A 22091-nucleotide genomic window follows, 5' to 3' on the forward strand; every position below is an offset into this window, starting at 1 on the left:
TGCACACACACACACACACACACACACACACACACACACACACACACACACACACACACACACACACATATATATATATATATATATATATATATATATATATATATATATATATATATATATATATATATATATATATATATATCCCAGTCTGAGGTCAAGGGCACTCTGGAGCAGGTTTTCATCCAGGATATCTCTGTACATTGCTGTATTCATCTTTTCCTTTAGTCTGACTAGTCCCCCACTTCCTGCTGCTGAAAAACATCCCCACATCATGATGCTGCCACCGCCATGCTTCACTGTAGGGATGGTGCCTGGTTTCCGCCAAACATGATGTCTGGCATTCACACCAAAGAGTTCAATCTATCTTTGTCTCATCATACCAGATAATTTTGTTTCTCATGGTCTAAGAGTCCTTCAGGGCCTTTTGTCAAATGCCAGGTGGGTGGCCTCTGCCTGTTATTAAGGAGTGGCTTCTGTCTGGCCACTCTATCATACAGGCCTGATTGCTGGATTGCTGCAGAGATGGTTGTCCTCCTGAAAGGTTCAGTTCTCACCACAGAGGAATGCTGGAACTCTGACAGAGTGACCATCGGGTTCTTGGTCACCTCCCTGCCTAAGGTCCTTCTCCCCTCGTCACTCAGTTTAGACAGATGGCCAACTCTGGGAAGAGTCCTGGTGGATCCAAACATCTTCCATTTACAGATAATGGAGGCCACTGTGCTCAATGGGACCTTCAAAGCAGCAGAAATGTTTCTGTGCCCTTCCCCAGATTTGTGCCCTGAGACAATCCTGTCTCAGAGGTCTACAGATAATTCCTTTGACTTCATGCTTCGTTTGTGCTCTGGCATACACTGTCAACTGTGGGAGCTTATATGTAGACAGGTGTGTGTCTTTCCAAATCATGTCCAACCAACTGAATTTACCCCAGGTAAACTTCAGTTAAGCTGTGGAAACATCTCAAGGATGATCAGTGGAAACAGGATGTACCTGAGCTCAATTTTGAGCTTCATGGCAAAGGCTGTCAACACTTATGTAAGTGTGATTTCTTACTTTTGTCATTGTCATTGTGAGGTGTGTAGAATTTTGAGGAAAAACAATTAATTTCATTTTTTAATAAGGCTGTAATATAACAAAATGAAGCACTGTGAAATGAACCTAGCATCGTTATTAGTTTTTGAACAGATTTAAAAAGTTCTTATAATTCTCTCAAATCTCTGTGATCAGTATGACCTCCTCTCCTATAGATGTCGCTATAGGTCAAATTGACTAGTTGCCACTACATACCAACATCCATCCACTTCTGGTATAAATTTAGAGGTAAGAATGGTGAAAGTTGTCATGCTTTAAAGTAGATGTGTGGGTGCACTTTGGTTTTAAAACCAAAACAGCAAGTAATAATTTGGATAAAAGAAATGCTATCTCCAAGCTTTAGTGTCATGGAAAACCCAGATTTCAGACACATGGTAAATATTATTTAGGCACACTGTGTAATGTAATCCCCAACTGGCTACATGAGATTATTATCAGCAGAATTTCTGAAGTGGTGTAAGAAAAACACTTTTTTTTTAAGATGCTGTTATTGCATAGTTCACTTTGCTGTGTTCAGGGCTTCAACAGCACCTCGTATTGCAGAATTGGTGAGGCAGTATTTCACAAGAAAAGACATTTGTATCGCAGAATATGCCATGAAGAAGGGGGTGGGGGTCATTCATGTATTTATGAGCACTTGGGGGAGGGGGGTGTCAATTTATTTTTCGATAGGTATCAAAATCAGGTCCATGTCGTGACAGGCATTGGCTACGTTTACATGCTGTTAATATTCAGGATAAGGTCAATATTCCGGTTTCTGAATCATTAGGAATAACCCGTTTACATGCTTAAGCAGACAGAGTTTCTCCTGTATACATGGTCAATGGTATAATTTGGAATATCCCATCTAAACAGCGACGCACGTCTTTCACCGGTGCTTGATTTGGTCTGGCGTTCATGCAAATCCTGCCTCGCGTAACTTTTCAGCTACCTTCTTGTAAATGTCGCTATCTCTGTGCTTTCTACCGTCAATTTGTACAGGGTGTACCCCGCCTCATGCCCTATGACTGCTGGGATAGGCTCTGGCAGCCTGTGACACTTAATTGGAGTAAGCGATTGAAGATGAGTGAGTGAAGGAAAGTGGAGGAGGTTCATCCAGGCCCGAGGCGTCGGCTACGTCTGAGGCTAACAGCGGCTACGTCCGAGGCTGGCAGCGGCTGCATCCGTGGCTGGCGTCGGAGGCGTCTGTGGAGGTGGTTCGTCCGGGCCGGGGCATCGGTGGCGGCGATGCATCCGGGCCCGAGGCGTCGGCTGCATCTGAGGCTGGCGGCGGCTGCATCCGTGGCTGGCGGCGGAGGCATCGGTGGAGGCGGTTCATTCAGGCCTGAGGCGTCGGTGGCGGCGATGCATCCAGGCCCGAGGCGTCGGCTACATCCGAGGCTAACAGCGGCTACATCCGCGGCTAGCAGCGGCTACATCCGGGGCTGGCGGTGGCTACGACCGGGGCTGGCGGCGGCTGTGAACAAGGTTAGCAACGGGGAGGGTTGGGGTGCGGCTACCGGACCTGTGGTGGTGAAGGCTACTGGTGAGAATTGTTTTTGTAATCAATAGTGGCCATACTGAGCCACGACAGTCGGCATGGCACCACCCAGGAAAACAGATAAACTAGAGGAAGATATAGAGGAGATAAAGACCTCATTAAACCATATATCAAAAGACATGTCTAATCTAGACAAACTGATGGTGGAAATTAAAGAACTCCAAAATCTGGTTAAAGAGAAGGACAAGATCATTAAGAAACTTGAGCAACGTGTAGATGAACTTGAACAATTTACTAGAAAAGATGACGTTATAATATCTGGACTAGAAACAAGGCATCGGACATATGCAAGGGTGGTGGATTCTGGTGTAGTAGTGGGGAGGATGCAGCACCTGAAGAAAGACAATCATTGGAACAACAAGTTACAAACTTTTTATATCAAAAAGGTGTTGTCATCCATCAAGACACAATATCAGACTGTTATACTATTCCAACTAAAGATAGAAAAAATAAACTATCTAACATTGTTATACGATTTACAAGCAGAAAATATAAAAATGAGTTATTAAGACAGGCAAAGAATTTGAAAGGAACGAGTGTCTATATAAATGAGCATCTAACAAAAAAAAAATGCAGATATTGCTAGGGAAGCAAGACTACTAAGAAAACAGAAACATATTGTTGCTACATGGGTCTGGAATTGTAGGGTGTGGATTAGAGTGAAAGAAGGAACAAACGGTATACAAATCAAAAACATGGAGGACCTTACGAAATACAGACCTGAATAGACAATCAAATATAACATCTGTTGGTAATTGGACCAACAAAAAATCAGATCAAACATGGAAACAGAGGAAAAAATATATGACATAGACACTAATATTGATGAAAGTATATTTGACTTAAAAACGATTGGTTGTGAGTATTATACAGTAGAACAGCTAAATAGTGAAAAAATTGCAGAAGATACCCTGTCACTCATACATATAAACAGTCGAAGCTTGTATTGTAAAATGTCACAAATAAAAGATTATTTAAATCAGTTTAAAAATAGATTTAGTATTGTTGCAATCACTGAATCTTGGCTTAAAGATGATCTCATGGATGAAGTTCAAATGGAGGGATATGAGCTGTATTTTGTAAACAGAAGATATAAAAAAGGCGGTGGTATTGCTCTGTATACAAAAACAGATCTGATGTGTACAATTGTTGAAGAAATGACAATTATGAATGATGTCATAGAAATTGTAACAGTGGAACTTGTACATGAAACATCTAAGAATATTTTAATCAGTTGTGTATACAGAGCACCAGATTCTTGTGTTGTGAAATTTACAGATAAAATAATTGAATTATTCCATCAAATTAAAAACAAAACGCTTTTTATGTGTGGGGACTTTAATATTAACATAGAAAGCTCCAGCTGGCAAAGATTAAGTGATTTTGTGAATTCAATGTATAGTTTGGGGTTATTCCCCTTGATAACAAAACCAACCAGAATTACATCGCAAAGTGCAACGGTAATTGATAATATATTTACAAACAGAACAGATGAAATTATCAAGAATGGGATCTTCATGACAGATATTAGCGACCATTTACCAATTTTTTCAATATTTAAATCTAAAAATAGGTACAACAAAAAAACTGATATAAACTTTAAAAGAGATAAGTCAGTAAAAGCCTTAGAGGCATTAAAATATGACCTTAAAAATCAAAACTGGGAAGAAGTTTATGTCAGTGATGTTAATGTAGCATATAACTCATTTATGAAAATATTGATGAAATCATACAATAAAATTTGTAAATTAATTGAAATTAGTAAGAAAAGAGTAAATAAACCATGGCTGACAAAGGGAATAAAAAATGCTTGTGCAAAGAAAAACTGTTTATACAGGTGCTTTTTAAAATTGCAAACAAAGGAATCAGAATATAAATACAAAAAATATAAAAATAAACTATTAACAATAATTAGGAAACAAAAAAAAGATTATTACAGTGAAAAACTAAATAAGAGTAAAGATAATATGAGGGTAACATGGGGAATTATAAAAAGTGTGATTGATAGTGATGGAACGAAAGAAACTATTCCAAATTACTTTGTTAAGGAAAATAAAGAGATATATGATATAAAAGAAGTTGCAAATGGGTTTAATGATTATTTTTCAAATGTAGGGTCAAGTCTGGTGGGAAATAAACCAATAATAGAAGATAAATTATGTACACTGGTAAATACGGTCAATAGTATTTTCCTGGACAATGTGGAAAAAGATGAAATAAGAAATATTGTAAAAAACTGTGTAAGCAAAAGATCAACTGACCATGAAGATTTAGACATGGTGACTGTAAAAAGTATAATAGAAATTGTTATTGAACCATTTACTTATATTTGTAATCTGTCTCTGTCAACTGGGGTTTTTCCAGATGAAATGAAAATTGCTAAGGTAGTCCCATTATATAAAAATGGAGACAAACATAATTTTTCTAATTACAGGCCAGTATCATTGCTTCCACAGTTTTCTAAAATTATGGAAAAAGTTTTTGTAACAAGATTGGATAAATTTATTGAGAAACATCATATTTTAAATAATGCTCAGTATGGATTCAGAACAAAACATTCGACAGCTATGGCAATTATGGAACTAATAGAGAAAATATCAACAACAATAGATAATAAGGATTATTTTGTAAGTATTTTTATTGACCTGAAAAAGGCTTTTGATGTTATAGACCACTCAAGATTGCTCCACAAGTTACAACAATATGGAATAAGAGGTGTTGCACATCAGTGGGTAAAAAGCTACTTAGAAAATAGAAAACAGTTTGTTCAGATAAATAATACCAAATCAGAATTGTGTAACATTATTTATGGAGTACCACAAGGATCGGTACTTGGACCCAAACTGTTTATTTTGTATATCAATGATTTTGTGAATGTATCCAATGTGCTTGGCAGCATTTTATTTGCTGATGATACAACGCTGTTTTACTCTGGATCAGATATACAGGAAGTAGCACAAGTGATAAATACAGAGTTGGAAAAAGTTAAACATTGGTTTGATATAAACAGATTGTCACTAAATATTAATAAGACAAATTTCATATTGTTTAATGATAGAGCGAAAAAAAAAATAATGTGTCATTACAAATAGATGGAATGGATATACAAAGGGTAAAAGAAATGAAATTTTTAGGAGTCATGATTGATGAAGATCTTACATGGAAGTCACACATAAATTACATAAAAGGAAAAATAGCGAAAGCCATTGCTGTTTTGCATAAAGTAAAATATTCATTAAATAGTTATGGTTTATTAACATTGTACAATTCATTGATTGTCCCATATTTAACTTACTGTGTAGAAATCTGGGGATCAACATATACAACCTATATACAACCTTTATTTATGTTGCAGAAAAGAGCTTTAAAAGTGATTAGTAACAGTGGTTTTAGAGATCCATCTAATCCATTGTTTATTAAGTATAGGGTACTTAAATTTCATGATTTAGTCGATTTGAAAATATTACAAACGATGTACCAAGTTAATAAAAATACTTTACCAACAAACATTCAAAATATGTTTGAAAAAAGAGTAAGTAGTTATAAATTGAAAGGAATAGAAGTCTTTAAAAAAACAAGATTTAGAACCAAAGTAAAGGAAAGGAGTATTGCAGTAAATGGTGTCAAATTATGGAACAATCTTAATAAAGAAATTAAAGAATTAAGGTTGCTTGAATTATTTAAAAAACATATTAAATTAGATGTATTAAGTAAGTATGAAACTATGAAGTAAGTCAGTGGGCTGCAAGAAAGAAAAAAAAAAGTAAACTTAATAATGTTTGGAGTGTCTTAAGTTTAAATGTAACCTATCAGTGATGTAATCTATTAATTAATTGTCATAATTATGAAATGGGTCAGTGGTATGTGACAAGTTAAAGAAATGCAATCTGTTAAATAATGTTGACTATGATGCTGTATACTGAAAGATTGTATTGTTAAAAGGGGCAGAAATCATAAGACTTGTTCTTCTTTCTGCTCCTTTTCATTCTGGTATTGTGGTGCTTTTGTTTTTTGCTTTTCTGTTTTTCTTTTAAATGAATGAAATAAATATTTAAAAAAATAAAAAATAAAAAAATAAAAGACATTATATTCATGTCTTTCACGATACTAATGAAGTACTAATGAAGTTTCCTCCTCACTCCAAAAGTGTGGTGCTGTGCTGCCACGTCTGGATTTCCCCACGCTTGTTTACCTCTGCTTCTGTGGTGTCCGGTGGGTTGCGCGCGCCGCATACAAGTAGTTGCCGTACTCAAAAGACTAAGATTCCTTGCAGATAGGACATTCGCAGAACACAAAATAATGTTCCTTTCTATGGGGATATTCTGATGCGCGTTTATATGACCTGATATTCGGGTTAGAAAAGGAGTAACCCAGGGGTCATATTTGGGTTTTTAAAAACCGGAATATGAGCATATTCGGGTTTTTGCGGGTGTTTACATTGCCATGTGCAACCGGGTTATTGCTAATATTCCGGTTATGAAAGGGTTATGAAAGGGTTATTGGCTGCATGTAAACATAGTCATTGTATCATGACATAGTTATCAATATGTGGTGAAGTGGAGTCGAGTTCGGAGTGTTATTCTGATTAACAAGGAACTATAATTTAATGTTAATCTTAGAGGAAAGGACCGACAACGCCACCTGGTGATATGGCCCCGGGACCATTCAAAGCTCAATTTGTTACAAAAAGGCTGCACTAGGTACGGAAAACAGAGAGATGTGTTTATCACAACGTAGATTTATTCTTCACAACTGATTTAAAATATATAAAACATATCACGTTTCACAAATTACATATTTAACATTTCATAGCCCCGCTTTATATTGCACATTCCCATCATTCATTATGTTGCACTTAGCACAGAGTGAAATTGTTTACCTTTAATCAGTTTTTATATTGCACTGAGCACAAAGGCAAATTGTTTACCTTTAGCCCTGATTAATATGGGCGGGGCAAGGGCGCAACTCAGGCACACATTTAAAGAAAACAACTACAAAACAAACACTACAAGCCAAAACAACAACAATGTAAACAAACAAACAAAAGAACAACCAAAACATGCATAAAATTAAAGTAAAGAAACTCAGCCAAAGGGGAATAAAACCCTTACCCCACCATATTAATATCAGATCAGGCAGTCTGTCCCATGCAGTGCACCAACCACACCAGCAGAGGCGCCCTCTGCAAAGCAATGCGCACACCTGTTGAAGGCCAAACAAAAATGTGGACAAAGCAACCGCACTTTAATAGGGGGTGGCGACTCGAATGTGTGCTCCGTGCACCGTGGTTCCCCATGCCTGCCACGGGAGGCGTGCACAACCACAGACAGCAGGAGGAGGAGGGGGAGAGAGAGCCGTGACAGACTTAACCATGAGGTCCCGTAACCGAGGGTCACAGTAGATAGCCCTGGACCCACAGCGTGTGTCCGACCGCACGCACTCTCAACAACCGTGAAGGAATCCCCAACACAGACAAAGACCTCTGCCCCAGAATGCGCAGCGTTTGGCATAGCACTTGCCCAAACAGAGTCGCATACGAGCGCGCCACCACCTGGAACCCACTCCAGGTGGTGTATGTATGACGCGCAGTGTGCACGTGCTGGCTTTCAAGGCCATGTTAGCGCCGCCCACCATTTACCTTAAAGGTACACCTCACACCAACATACCACAAATACTCTGCTCTAATTTACAGTGAAAGCAAACTTTACTGCAAATTTCTATCTGGTACTTTTAGACCACTTTGCATGATTAACTTGAAGGATAAGACTTGCAATTTGTTTTTTGTAATCTGTTGTTTATATTAGTTTATGACTTAATTTCTGTACTAATTAAATTTTTTTCTCAATTTTTGTTAATTATAATTAGAACCACACATATTTGTAAATAGATATTAGTTTATTAAAATGCATAAACATGCCAAGGGCCAAGAACATGCCAGATATGAATCTCTCCAGATCTATACCCATATAAATGTGCGTCACACATGCCCCAATATTTTTATTAAGACATTTTGATTATTTAATTTCAGTTGAATAATTTAAAATAAAGTGATAACTACTGGGTATAAATTCTGGATAATCACCACAATTTAAAGTTGTCTTGCTCCGAACACAAGCAAACTTTCAACAAAGTTTTTAAAACTAGATTAATTAGTTTGAAAGCACCCTGCCAGCAGCGAGACAGATCTGAAGCAAAAACACAACCTCCTTGGCAGAAACAACCATTTTGTTTCGAAACCCTGGTTACCGTGGGTCAGAATAGAAAAGATTTGTGTTTGCCAAAATCAATCTTACCAGAATTTGCCACAGTTTTAGAGTGTTCAACAAAATTATGTATGAACACCATGTTGCAAGATTGAAATGAAATAATGCAGCTATTGGGTACCCACAAAAAATGTGCTTGTCACAATAATCTAACACAGTACTACCACCAGTGTTGTCATGCAGGTCAACTGAAGTGTAATCAGTTCTGTAAAAAAGGAATATTTAAGTTTGTCCTCAGTGTGTAACAGCATTCTGATAGGATGTCTACCGAGGTAAAAATAAATTATACTACCTATTATACAGACATAAAGATGGTCAGTCACAGGGTGTTAAAAAGTTAAACATTTGGGACTTTAAGTGGGATTATTACACATAAAAGGATGAGACCTTCATCATGCTACAGCTTTAAGCAATGCTTGTCTGGCTGTTCCATGCAGGGGTGGTGGCCAAGCAGTTAGTGCACTTGGTTTCAGTGTAGTTGGTTCCTTGTTCAAACCCCACTCCTGCCACATCTCTCCATGTAATGTGGAGTTGCATCAGGAAGGGCATCCAGTGTAAAACGTGCCCATTCAATGTGCAGATCCACCTTGGATTTGCTGTGGCGACCCCGAGTGAAAATGAGAGAGCAACCGAAGGGTCTTAGTTTTACTTGTCTGTCTCTTCTCCTACTCCTCCCAGGTCCTTTCCACAATTCCATTTGGATGATGGTCAACCCCAGAATTACTTTGAAAGGGACTGTTTTGGCAATGGTCAAAATGTAGACTTTTTCCCCACTCCACTGTCCACTAGACTTGCCACACATATGCAGTGGAGTTCCATAATGGCCCAGGCACGATTAAAGTTACCTAAGCTCATTCATTGGGGTTGAGGTCAATGGGATCCCAGGAAAAAAAAAAAAAAAAATCAGTTTTCCACTGTAACCCACTCTGATTTGCACTAAACCTGGCACACATGTGGACATGTGTTCTATAATTACCCAGGCAAGTTCAAAGTTAACAAAGATCAGTCACTGATTGTCAAGGTGATTGGGGTGAAAAAACAAAATTTAAGTTCTCCATGTTGAATTTTGTACCAAACCTGTGGAGATGGCTTTTATAACTGGCTCGGTGAGGTCAAAATAACTGAAGGTCAAGAATGAGGGTCAAGGTTATTAGTGTGAAAGGCAACAATTTAATTTATCCACTCTACTCTGTGTGGACCAGGTAGCTGAGTGGATAATTAGCTGGCCTGCCAATCTGTAGACCTGGGTTTGAATCCTGCTCATAGCACCTGCCTGTGTCCTTGGACAAGACACTTACTTTTCAGTCCACCCAGCTGTAAATGGGTACTGGCCTCAGCTGGGGAAGCAACTTGTGTCAGATGGCAGCCCATTGCGGGGTGGGTATAGTAGACACTCATCCGCTTGACACTATCAAATCAGGAGATTCCACCATCACCAACGGGCCTCAGGGCCTGTGTAGGATTTACTTTATTTGGACAAAATCTGGCACACATATGTAGATGAGCTCTGTAGTTGCCCAGGCAACAGCAAGTCAAAATTATTATATTATATTATATTTTCCCTATGATTAGCATCAAGCCTCACACACAGATGGAGATCGATTGTTGATTTAAGCAGTCCAGGTCAAATTTGCCAAAGGCCATTTGGGTTGAGATCAAAGTAATTGGGGTCAAATGTCAGGTTGCCCTTACATTCCTCATGCCCATATATATATATATATATATATATATATATATATATATATATATATATATATATATATATATATATATATATATATACACGAGGTCTGTGAGAAAACTATCCGACCTTATTATTTTTTTAAAAAACCATATGGATTTGAATCACGTATGATTACATCAGCCAAGCTTGAACCCTCGTGGGCATGCGAGAGTTTTTTCACGACTGTCGGTGACGTCATTCGCCTGTGAGCACGCCTTGTGGAAGGAGTGGTCCAGCCCCCTCGTCGGAATTCCTTTGTCTGAGAAGTTGCTGAGAGACTGGCGCTGTGCTTGATCAAAATTTTTTCAAAAACTGTGAGGCACATCCGAGTGGACATCATTCGAGAAATTCAGCTGGTTTTCGGTGAAAATTTTAACGGCTGATGAGAGATTTTGGATTGTTTCTATCACTGTAAGGACTTCCCATGGAGCGGGACGTCGCGCAGCGCTCCGAGGCGACGTCGTCATCCTGTTTCAAGCTGAAAACCTCCAAATTTAAGCCTCTGTTGACCCAGGACGTCGTGAGAGAACAGAGAAGTTTCAGAAGAGCTCGGAATCAGCAGTTTATCCGGACATTCCACTGTTAAAGGAGATTTTTTTTAATGAAAGACGTGCAGACGGATTGGTGCGTTAGCTCGCAGCCGGCGCGGCGCGCCCGCCACAGGAAAAACACCTCCTTTGGAAGCCTTAAGGACAAGTTGGAACATGCCCTGCTGTTAAACAATTTCTCAGATACTCACTCAACTGAAAGCCACCAAAAGCTGCCTGGATTTTACATATGGTTATCAACACAGAGGTGATAAACCAGCTGAATTTCTCGAATGGTGTCCACTCGGATGTGCCTCACAGTTTTTGAAAAAATTTTGATCAAGCACAGCGCCAGTCTCTCAGCAACTTCTCAGACAATGAAAATCCGATGAGGGGGCTGGACCACTCCTTCCACAAGGCGTGCTCACAGGTGAATGACGTCACCGACAGGCGTGAAAAAACTCACGCATGCGCACGAGGGTTCAAGCTTGGCTGATGTAATCACACGTGATTCAAATCCATATAGTTTAAAAAAAAAATAAAACTGTCGGTTTCTTTTCTAATAGACCTCGTATATATATGATTTGAGCTTTCATTTCAATTTTTTTTTTAAACCTTTCCACTGTTCAGGATCAGGACTGATCATTGCAGCCTTTTTTGAAATGCAAGGAATCCCTTCATTTGCAACTGCACTTCCTCTCCTCCCCCCACCGCCTCGTTTCCTGAAGTCTGCATACGATTTTCATGTACGACTGCAGATTTTTGGTCACAGAGTATGTTTATCTTTCTTCTCCGCCACTACACCCTTTTACCCAGAAAGTGTAATCCTGAGAATGAATGTGGAGAGAGCAAATTAAGGGACCCAATTTGAAGCGGCACCACTTCACTGATAAGCTGTAGCAGTGATCTGTGAGAGCACTCAGGGTCTGCTACATTATGACAATACAGTGGAATAAAGCAGATGAAAGAGAATAGACTGGCAAGAGCAGAAATCAGATGGGCAGAGGGAAAGGAAAAAACAATCTAAAGTCTAATTGTGTTCTGCCTCACGGCAGTAAGGGGTTCGGAGAGGAACATTTTCTTTCCACACGTCATTCAGCACAGTCCCTTCCACGATGTGATCATATTAATTTTCTGCCAGACTCTGCATTTCTTTCCACAGCTTCCCTGGATGCATCCATTGACAGAGGGACATGAACACTAAATGATGGCAGACCTCAGTAATTCCATTTTCAGACTGACCACTAACATATCCCGTTAGCATTTTTTCTTTTTTTTTTAGATTTGGTGTTTAAGCATACTGGCACGAGGCGTTTGATACCTTCTAAGTTATTCTGTGCCATCTCGGCCAAAATGTCACTTTGATCTCTAAAGCAAATGGAAAAATAGGTCAAGGTTAAGATGATCCAGAGGTAAACTTTTTCAAAAAAAAAAAAAAAAAAATCAGATTTCCCACTTTGGAGCAAACTGCTGTTTGTACCACATATCAATTCATGTGCATGGTGTGAATATTTAACCATCAGAGAACCCTAAAATTGGTTGTCTTTAACTGTCTTTAATGGTCTGCATCATCAACTGCATTTTTCACCACATTTCCAACTTTTAACATTGTCATTTTCCGAGCTGATACCTTTCTCTATACAGATCTGTTTCCTTGCCAGAAAACCTCACTTCTCAGTGCACCATGTCAATCAAACTCACAGCCATCTTTATTATCAATGCCATATGTACCGAAGTTTCTGTGTAGGCTCTCAGTTGTCCAGGTGGTTTCCATAGTAGAGAAGCTTGAATCTTCGACTGGACTGGGTTGCTTGACGTGAGGACATTTCGCTTCAAATCACAGAAGCTTCCTCAGCTAAAATTCTTGCTCTGGTAGTCTGACTTCCGTCTTGACTCTTGTAGAGAAGAATAAACCTATGTACGAACGATATGTACCGAACACACACTCACTCATTATCACTCATCTTCAACTGCTTCTCCGGGACCGGGTCACAGGGGCAACAGCTCCAGCAGGGGACTCCAAACATCCCTTTCTCAGGACACATGAACTACCTCAGACTGGGGGATCCCGAGGTGTTCCCAGGCCAGTGTGGAGATATAATTGCTCCACCTAGACCTGGGTCTTCCTTGGAGTCTTCTCCAAGCTGGATGGGCCTAGAACACCTCCCTAGGGAGGTGCCCAGGGGGCATCCTTACCAGATGCCTGAACCACCTCAGCTGGCTCCTTTCAATGTGAAGGTTGAAAGGAGCTAGTGGTCAGTGGCCCCAACTTCCACAGGGATAAAAGAAAATCTCTACCAGAGGTGGACAGTGAGCTGCTACAGACATTACCAGTTCACCCGCACTATCCATTTGAGCCGCACATACACAGGATTGAAATTGCAGTAGTCTATAAGGCCCATGGTGTAAGTGGTAATAAAAATACTTAAGTAATAGAAATGTAAACATCTAAGAGAGATGAAGGGGCAAAATAGAAAAATATAGTAAAATGGCAACTATTGTATATAATACCAAAAAAACCCTAACAAACAAAAAACAAAACAAAACAGTACATTAATAAAAAAAATAAAACAATAATCTAAGCTACCAAAAACAGATGCAACAGAAATACACATGCACACGACATATTTGAGTCTTAAAGGCATGCTGCTGTGGTTGATTTTATTGTATGCCCACAACACAACCATGGGTAATGTAGAAGCACAATCCAGCCCCTTTGTGCAAAGTGTCATGGGATTTAGGGCTGCTCAAACAACAACAACATAAAACCCCCTGGGGGGTGTCACAAAAATCATGGTTTACAGTCTTTTGTAACAGATCATTTTTGGATCACATTGAAATGTAAACAAATATCACTTTGCATTCCATTTTTAAAAAGAACTTAAAAAGCAATGGCCTTGGTCCTGAATGAAAACAAGTTGTCAACGTTTCAATATCATTTTAAAACAAAGTACATAATTGTTACATTAGATTGCAGTATGAACAGCACCAATGAATAACAACAGCCTGTAAAAATGATGAGAATAATAAAAGAAGAGAATAAAACAAAGAAAATATGCTTAAAGCTTCCAAATATTTTCAAATAGATGAGGATTCTACATTGTTTTGTGAGATGATAAGAATACCTACTTCAGTTAAATAGCACTTCTTGGATAAAACATTTATCCGCTTGAGCAGGCACACCACTTGGCAAAAGTTAGGAAAAGTTTTTTGCCAGAGCACAATAGGCTCTTAATTGGGTACATCTGTCTCTATGCGAATCTGGCAATACCCTCGTTCCACTCAGTGGGCTCAGATCCAGCTTTTGGAAACACATACTGTTTCCTCAACTCTTAACATTCTGGAGTGATTATTTCCATGCTCGAGCCAGCATGTGCACTGAATAGAGTGTGAAGCAACAACTGACAAACAGTGTATGGGCAGTAAAAGCTGTTTGCCTTTCACAGTCTCCATTCACATGAACAACTAAATTTTCTCTGCTCATACTTCAGTTTGATGCAACTCTGCATTGAGATTTATGCAGTTATTACTTTCAAAAGCCATTGAGCTACGGTGTTTATAGCCTAATCCAGATATAAGCACCAGCAGGCCTCAGGGCCTATATCAGACTTATTTCATCCTCTCTACATCAAAATTTGCACAGTTATTACTTTGAAACAATTTACAATGACAATAAATATGTATGTAAATACATAAACTTCACACTAAACATATGTATGCCAAACTGTTGGGGCGGGGGGTCCATACAGATCACAGATCAACTATGATGCATTAAAACTCTGGAGGAGACTGAACAACATCTGTTTCTTGCAAGTCACTTACAATTTGTTTCTAAGCAGCAAACTATAGTTCAGTCCATATTTGGAGATTTCCAGTGACTTAATTATTTTAGCTGCCTGTAACATATTAAGTATACAATATTAACTTCTACTATATTAACTTCAACTATTATAAATACAACTGTCATAATTTCTGTTCAAACGTGAAAACAGTTGTTTATATACACAAATTATAGAAATAATTCATGCAAAAACAAATCTATAAGCTTCAACAAGTAATATTTGTCATCCACTTGATACTGGGGCTTAGTAAATCACTTTCTAGCCTGATTCACTGTGCCCTGATTCACTGTGCCCCGGGTGCATGTGACACACGAGTCATGTTATCAAATAGCTGATAGTCTGGAGAAAACATAACACATGCTTATATCAATTTTTTTGCCCACCTTTCCTCTGTTGTGACAAATAAATACAAAGACATTGACATCCACAAAAATTTGCTTTTGATAGGAAAAACTGACTTCACTTGTCACTTAGTTTTACCCTTAATGTATCCAAAAACAAAACACTCATTTATAAGGGGGATGTCTTTATGCACAAAATATGGCATAACTGCTGCAAATATATATGCAGTTTTGCAGATATTGCTACTGAATCACTGTCCCCCTTGATTCACTGTGCCCCTATACTACAATTTACTATAATACAGTATACTATATTATGTGACACCTAAATAGATGAGCATGATTTGATTAGTGGATTGTATATATCACATGACATTTGTATTTGTGATGTCACTACAGGTGCATTTTTGTCCCATCCATTTCGTTCTATTCCATGGCTCCATTAACTTTTCATTAAAAAAGTTCCATGAGCCGAGCAGTCACAGTGTTCACGTGGAGATTTTTTTTGCAGCTGTTGAAGCACTTAGATGAATAATTGGACAAGTTATGTCACTGGATTTAAGACGTGTGCTCCACACACACACACACACACACACACACACTGCTTCAGTCCCCAGCAGCTCTTCCTATTGAAATCGACAGGGAGTAATCAGAGCTTGCTGGAAGGTGGAGTGAACCACTTGGTCCTGATGCAATTTGTTTCCTACTCTGAAAAGAAACACCTGTCTAATTTTCAGTGAAATATCAAATGACACTGATCTAATTTGGTGTCATATAAAACAAATAATGAATGTTTTCAATTTGTCCAATGGAAAAAAAAAAAATGTTCAAAGATGGAATGTACCATTGCACTCAAACCTTTATTATTCATATACTACTATGGCATACTGTAATATATTATAATGTTATGCTACAATATACTAGAATATACTACACTATAGCATAGTATAGTATAGTATAGTATAGTATAGAATAGTATAGTATTATGGTATACTATGCAATATTATAGTATACTATAATATATAACTCCACAGTATACTGTAATGTGCTATAATATCATACAACAAATAACTCTGAAACATTATGGGAGCCATGAACATTAGCAAAGCATCATCAAGCTGCCTCCACCCACATCTGTGTAAAAATGTATATGTACTCTAAACTGCCATAATGCACACAAGGAACATAAAACTGCAGCAGGAGCATTAATGATTGTAAAGAGCTACAAATTCATCTTGACATACCTGCAGCGCTTCCCAATGTCAGATGTCTGTAAGCTGTTATAAACACAACAAAGTCTCCGTGTCACTCAGTTCACAGGTCACTTACTGCAGGGTCTGAAAGAGAACAAAAGAAACACAAATCAGAGCCGACACAGAACGTGAGCTCACGGCTTTACACGACACGTCCGACCACAAATGGCCAGTGATCCAGGATAAACATCCTTGAAAAAATGTCGGTCCAAGAAGGAACATTAGCAAAACCACACTAGGGTGCCAAGGAAGAAAACACTCCCTGTGACATGTGCACTCTATTTTCTGTCCTTGCATGGACAGGTTGGTCATTTTTCTGCCTAAACGGCTGCCACAATATGCCTCATTGCACCACCATCTCTGTGGTGGAAAAGAGGCCTCATGCCAGTCAAGGTTTTTTTTCCTTTCTTCCTGCAGAGGAGGCGAAGCCTCAGAGCATGAATGTTGCAGACTGTCGGTCACGCATTGTTGAAATAAGCATTTATGCTACCTTTTTAATGCAAATCTGTGGGTTACCTGCTTCCTGCACATGGGGAAAAATAAAAGTGGAAAAATCTGTCTCCAAAACAAAAACCTGCATGGGGAAGTGTCAGCTTTCTTATGTAGCTTGTCCAATTTCATATAGAGACAGTGTGAAATCTCAAATAAGCGGAAAGTAGCTAAAGTAGTCGAATAAATTACAAAGCTAGTGTTGTAATGTTTAACAATGGGTGCAAAGCAGAAGAAACGACAACACTTCTGACAGTTCTGAGGTGGTAAGGAGATGCACAGACCATGATGAGGTGCAGGGTAAAAAAAGAAAAAGATAACCTTTATTTCAAAGGGGTGTAGCTGAAGCGCAAGTACACAGTAAACTCACCAGTGTAAAACTAACACTGATAGTGTTAAATTAACACTGCATGTGTACATATGATCCTACTCTGGTCAGAGTGGACCATTTGTTCCCTGTCAGTGTTAATTTAACACTGGTGATTTTACTGTGGAGCGGTGTGACTCATGGATGCTCTCCTAACAGTGAATTTTTCTTTACTCAACAATGGGGTTTTTTTGCCATTAAGGTGGAATTTGGATCTTAGAGCCCTGTCTAACATCTGACACAAACAGCACACAACTCAGCAGAAGTGTCATTACTACACTCCAATGGATGCAGATGTCCTTTTGGTGCCCAATGCTATTGTTTAAATAATGAGCACACTTGTTCTCAACTGCGCACCCATGGGTGCGCTAGTCTTAAACATGGACAGCGTGTTGCCAGGCACAATGTTGATGAGTTGCTTGTTTGAGATAAGAAAAAGCAATTGTAGCAAAGATCAAGAATAACTTGGACTGAAGTCAAATGTGGAGTTTCTCCTGCAGTTTTACACAGTGGAGTACTCAAATACATTTTACACAAAAGGGTTGCCAATGGGATACACTCTGCTTGTACACAGAGGAATGCACATATGCACTCAGATTCCTCCTATTTCCTGAAAAAAAAAAAAAATTAAAAAAGTGAAATAAATGCAATGGCTAATTTTTAGGCATACCATATTTCTGGAGTATGTCACTTTTTTATACTAGTTTGGAAGATCCTGCGGCTTAATACCCTCAGTTCAAGTCATTGTGGGAGCATTTGATGGTACTGTGCTTTGTCACTTCCACAACACTACAGAACCGCCTTGGGACCTTGATGGCAACAACCCAGGCAGACAACTTGTCCTTTCCCACATCTCTAAAATAACCATCTATCTGCTGCACCCATGTGAAATGTGGGCATCCCCCTTGGCCTTCTCCAACTACTTTTGTCCTCAACACTTTCACAGAGAAACAGGCCTGTTCCAGAATGTCAAAGCTGGCATTCCCTCACAATGCAAGTGATACTCCTCATTTTAGTCTCTCCTCTCAACAACTCATTTGATACAAAGTCATTCCAGTGGTAACCGAGGATCATTCGAAGACACGTAGTACTAAAGACATCCAGGTGTCAACTTAGGTCACTAGTTAGTGTTCAAGTCTCACAACCATACAGCAAGACGGGCAGCACCAGGTCCATAAAGACTTGGACCTTCGTTCACCTGCAAAGATATTGGCATAGCCAAACACCACTGTCTACTGACCTCATGACTCCATAAGCTTTCCATCTCACCCTGTCCTCTGCATCTTCCTCTGTCACACCAGCCACCTGCATGTCCTCCCTCAGCACATCCATAATCCTCCTCTTTGCCCTCCCTCTTCTCCTCCTGCCTGGAGGCTCCATCCTCAGCATCCTTCTCCCTATATACATCGGTACCTCTTCAGCATAAATTCAAACCATCTCACTCTCCTCCCTGATTTTGTCTCCAAACCAGCCCACCTGTGCTGTCCCTCTGGTATGTTCATTCCTAAGCCTGTCTATCCTAAAAATGAGTGAAAGTGCCACACCCACAGACACACAAAGAGAAGAAGACACAGAGGGATTAGAAGGAAACTGGCACGATTAAGTGCAGAGTGTGCGAGTGCCAAAGAAGAACATGCACAGGACATGTCAAAGGCCTGGGTGTGTCCTGCTAGCATGTTGTTTGGATGTGGATCCGTGAAATTTCACACATTGAATCGCTTTGACACCCATGTGAACTGTATGTTCTACATGTCAAATAGTTGTTGGTGCTAATCCTCAAATGTTGTTTGCCAACCTCCAATAAAGACCACAGAAGAAAACGTTTCCGTGTCTCCATCACACTGTGATTCATGGCCACTGAGTGTGTGAAATTTAGGCCTTGTATTTAGGTGTTGGGGAGGTGATGGTCTAGTGGTTAAGCATTGGGCTTGAGACCAGAGGGTGCTTGGTTCAAATCCCAGCCTGACTGGAAAATCACCAAGGCCCCTTGGGCAAGGTCCTTAATCCCATAGTTGCTCCCAGTGTGTAGTGGGTGCCTTGCATGGCAGCACCCTGACATCAGAGTGAATGTGAGGCATTTGATGTGTAAAGCGCTTTGAGCGTCTGATGCAGATGGAAAAGTGCTATATAAATGCAGTCCATTTACACCCAAAGCGAGACGTTTTGAAAATAAAATGCATTTTTAGTAGTTTTGAAAGCCTGATGGATCAAACCTGCCGCCAGCTATAATTATTTTGATGCCAGACATGGCCTTTCCAGTGTGATTTCACCCAGGACTAAGTTTGAGGGGTGTAGCTTCAATACTCTAGGACACACAGCTTTCCAAATTTGGCAAAAAACGCATTAAAAAAAATGCTGCAATTTTGAAATGGCTGTATTTTTTTAAGTATTAAAGCTACATCATTAGAATTTGGGGAAATGCCATTTCTTTGGTAGGGGAACCACTGAATTTTTCACATTGCCCCAAATGGACTTGCTATAACATCAAGCTTGTACTAGTTGCACTTTTTATAGGCGGTAGAACATTTGAGGGTCCAAAAGTAAGTGTGCAGTTGACAGCTGTGCTGCTTCACCAATGAGTGTGTGATTCCCTCATTATTTTATTGACAAGTCAGGATGTAAAAAGTGAGAATTTTACTTCGTGTTGGAGTGCAAATGAACCTATCACTTAGAATTGAAACAAGTATTTCACATTATGATAAACAGAATAGGTGGTCCTCAAAAAGGAGAAGAGTGAGGGAAGTACCAAGTGACAGATGTGAAGGAATTACATCATACAAGCTTCAGTAGCTGTGATGAGACAAATACTAGCCTGTTGTTTCAGAAGTCACAGCTGTAAATTAGAGTGGACCAAAGGAAAATAAAAAGTTAAGAAATTAAACAAATAAAATCTCAAAAATGCACATGTGAGGCTAAAGTGCAGATCAGTGACTCCTAAAGTGTGGCCCCACACTTTAGGCTCTGAAGGTACTGTCAGTGAGCCATGCAAAGTCATTAAAATAAATTTAAAAAATATATATTTGACTTGTTTCTTTTGTTAAAAAAATAAAAAAGTCTATGAATTCTGTCTTTTAATTTTGTAATAAAGTTTGGAATTTAATTAATTAATTAATTAGCTCAAAATTTTGCAGATGATGTAGTTCTGTTGGCTTCAACAGTTGATGATGTCCGATGCACACTGAGTAGGTTTGAGGCCGAGTGTGGAGTGACTAAGATGAGAATCAGCACCTCCAATTCTGAGATGATGGTCCTCTGTCAGAAAATGGTGGATTGTCCCATCTGAGTAAGGAGAGTGCTTCCGCCCAAATTAGAGGAGTTTAAGCATCTTGGGGTCTTGTTCACGAGTGGGGGTAAATTGGAGTGGGACCTCGATAGACGGATTGGGGCGATGTCTGAAATTTTTACGGATGTTGTAGTGGACAGTCATGGTGAAGAAGGAGCTGAACCGGAATGCGAGACTCTCAATTTACTAATTGATTTACACTTCTATCCTCACCTACGGTCATCAGCATTGAGTAATGACTGAAAGAATAAGATCGCAGATACAAGTGGCAGAACTGAGATTCCTCTGTGGGGTATCTGGGCTTACACTACTGGACAGGGTGAGAAGCTCGATTATCCGGGAGGGACTCGGAGTAGAGCTGCTGCTTCTTTGCATGGAAAGGAGCCGCTTGAGGTGGTTTGGGCATCTGGTGAGGATACTTCCTTGTCGTCTCCCTAAGGAGGTCTTCCAGGCACATCCAACTGGGAAAAGGCCCCAGACAGATACATTGGAGAGATTATATTTCCCAGCTGCCTTGAGAACGCCTTGAGATCTCCCAAGAAGAGACACAGGATTTGGCAGGGAATAGGGGAGTATGGGAGCAGCTGCTTGTGTTGCTGCCACTGTGACCTGGACCTGAATAAGTGGCTGTAAATGAGTTAATTAATGAATAATTAATAATAATAATAAAAACAAACTGGTGTATAAATTATGTGTTTTCTTCATTTTTCTGATGTAGCTTGACATAATACGCATATAGAAATACTTCAACTTAGTGTCATGTATCACTCAAATTCAGAGTTGGGTGGCTTCCAGACAATTTTTAGATTTCAAACTAGCATTCTTAAGTTTGGAAGTGTCTGGCTTACATGAAATACAACCCCAATTCCAATGAAGTTGGGACGTTGTGTGAAGTGTAAAAAAAAAAAAAAAAAAAGAATACAATGATTTGCAAATCCTCTTCAACCTATATTCAACTGAATACACCACAAAGACAAGATATTTAATGTTCACACTGAAAGATTTTTTTTGTTTTTGTGCAAATATTTGCTCATTTTGAAATGGATGCCTGCAACACATTTCAAAAAAGCTGGGACAGGGCAACAAAAAACTGGGAAAGTTGATGAATGCTCAAGAACACCTGTTTGGAACATTCCACAGGTGAACAGGTTAATTGGAAACAGGTGAGTGTCATGACTGAGTATAAAAGGAGCATCCCCAAAAGGCTCAGCTGTTCACAAGCAAAATTGGGGTGAGGATCACCACTTTGGGAACAACTGTGTGGAAAAAATAGTCCAACAGTTTAAGAACAATGTTTCTCAATGTTCAATTGCAAGGAATTTAGGGATTCAATCATCTACAGTCCATAATATAATCAGAAGATTCAGAGAA

The 22091-nt window shown here is 39.2% G+C and overlaps 1 protein-coding gene across 1 annotated transcript in view; it reads right to left on the reverse strand.

Moving 5' to 3' along the window:
• The window catches only part of lingo2 (leucine rich repeat and Ig domain containing 2), an 845050-nt gene that overhangs the window by 488827 nt on the left and 334132 nt on the right, over positions 1 to 22091 (reverse strand). The window contains exon 3 of the mRNA XM_034182013.1: positions 16573 to 16665. The gene's annotated coding sequence lies outside the window, so the exon portion shown is untranslated. The remainder of the gene's footprint in view (positions 1 to 16572; positions 16666 to 22091) is intronic.

Source organism: Thalassophryne amazonica, chromosome 11, assembly GCF_902500255.1.
Source record: "Thalassophryne amazonica chromosome 11, fThaAma1.1, whole genome shotgun sequence".
Taxonomy (NCBI): domain Eukaryota; kingdom Metazoa; phylum Chordata; class Actinopteri; order Batrachoidiformes; family Batrachoididae; genus Thalassophryne; species Thalassophryne amazonica.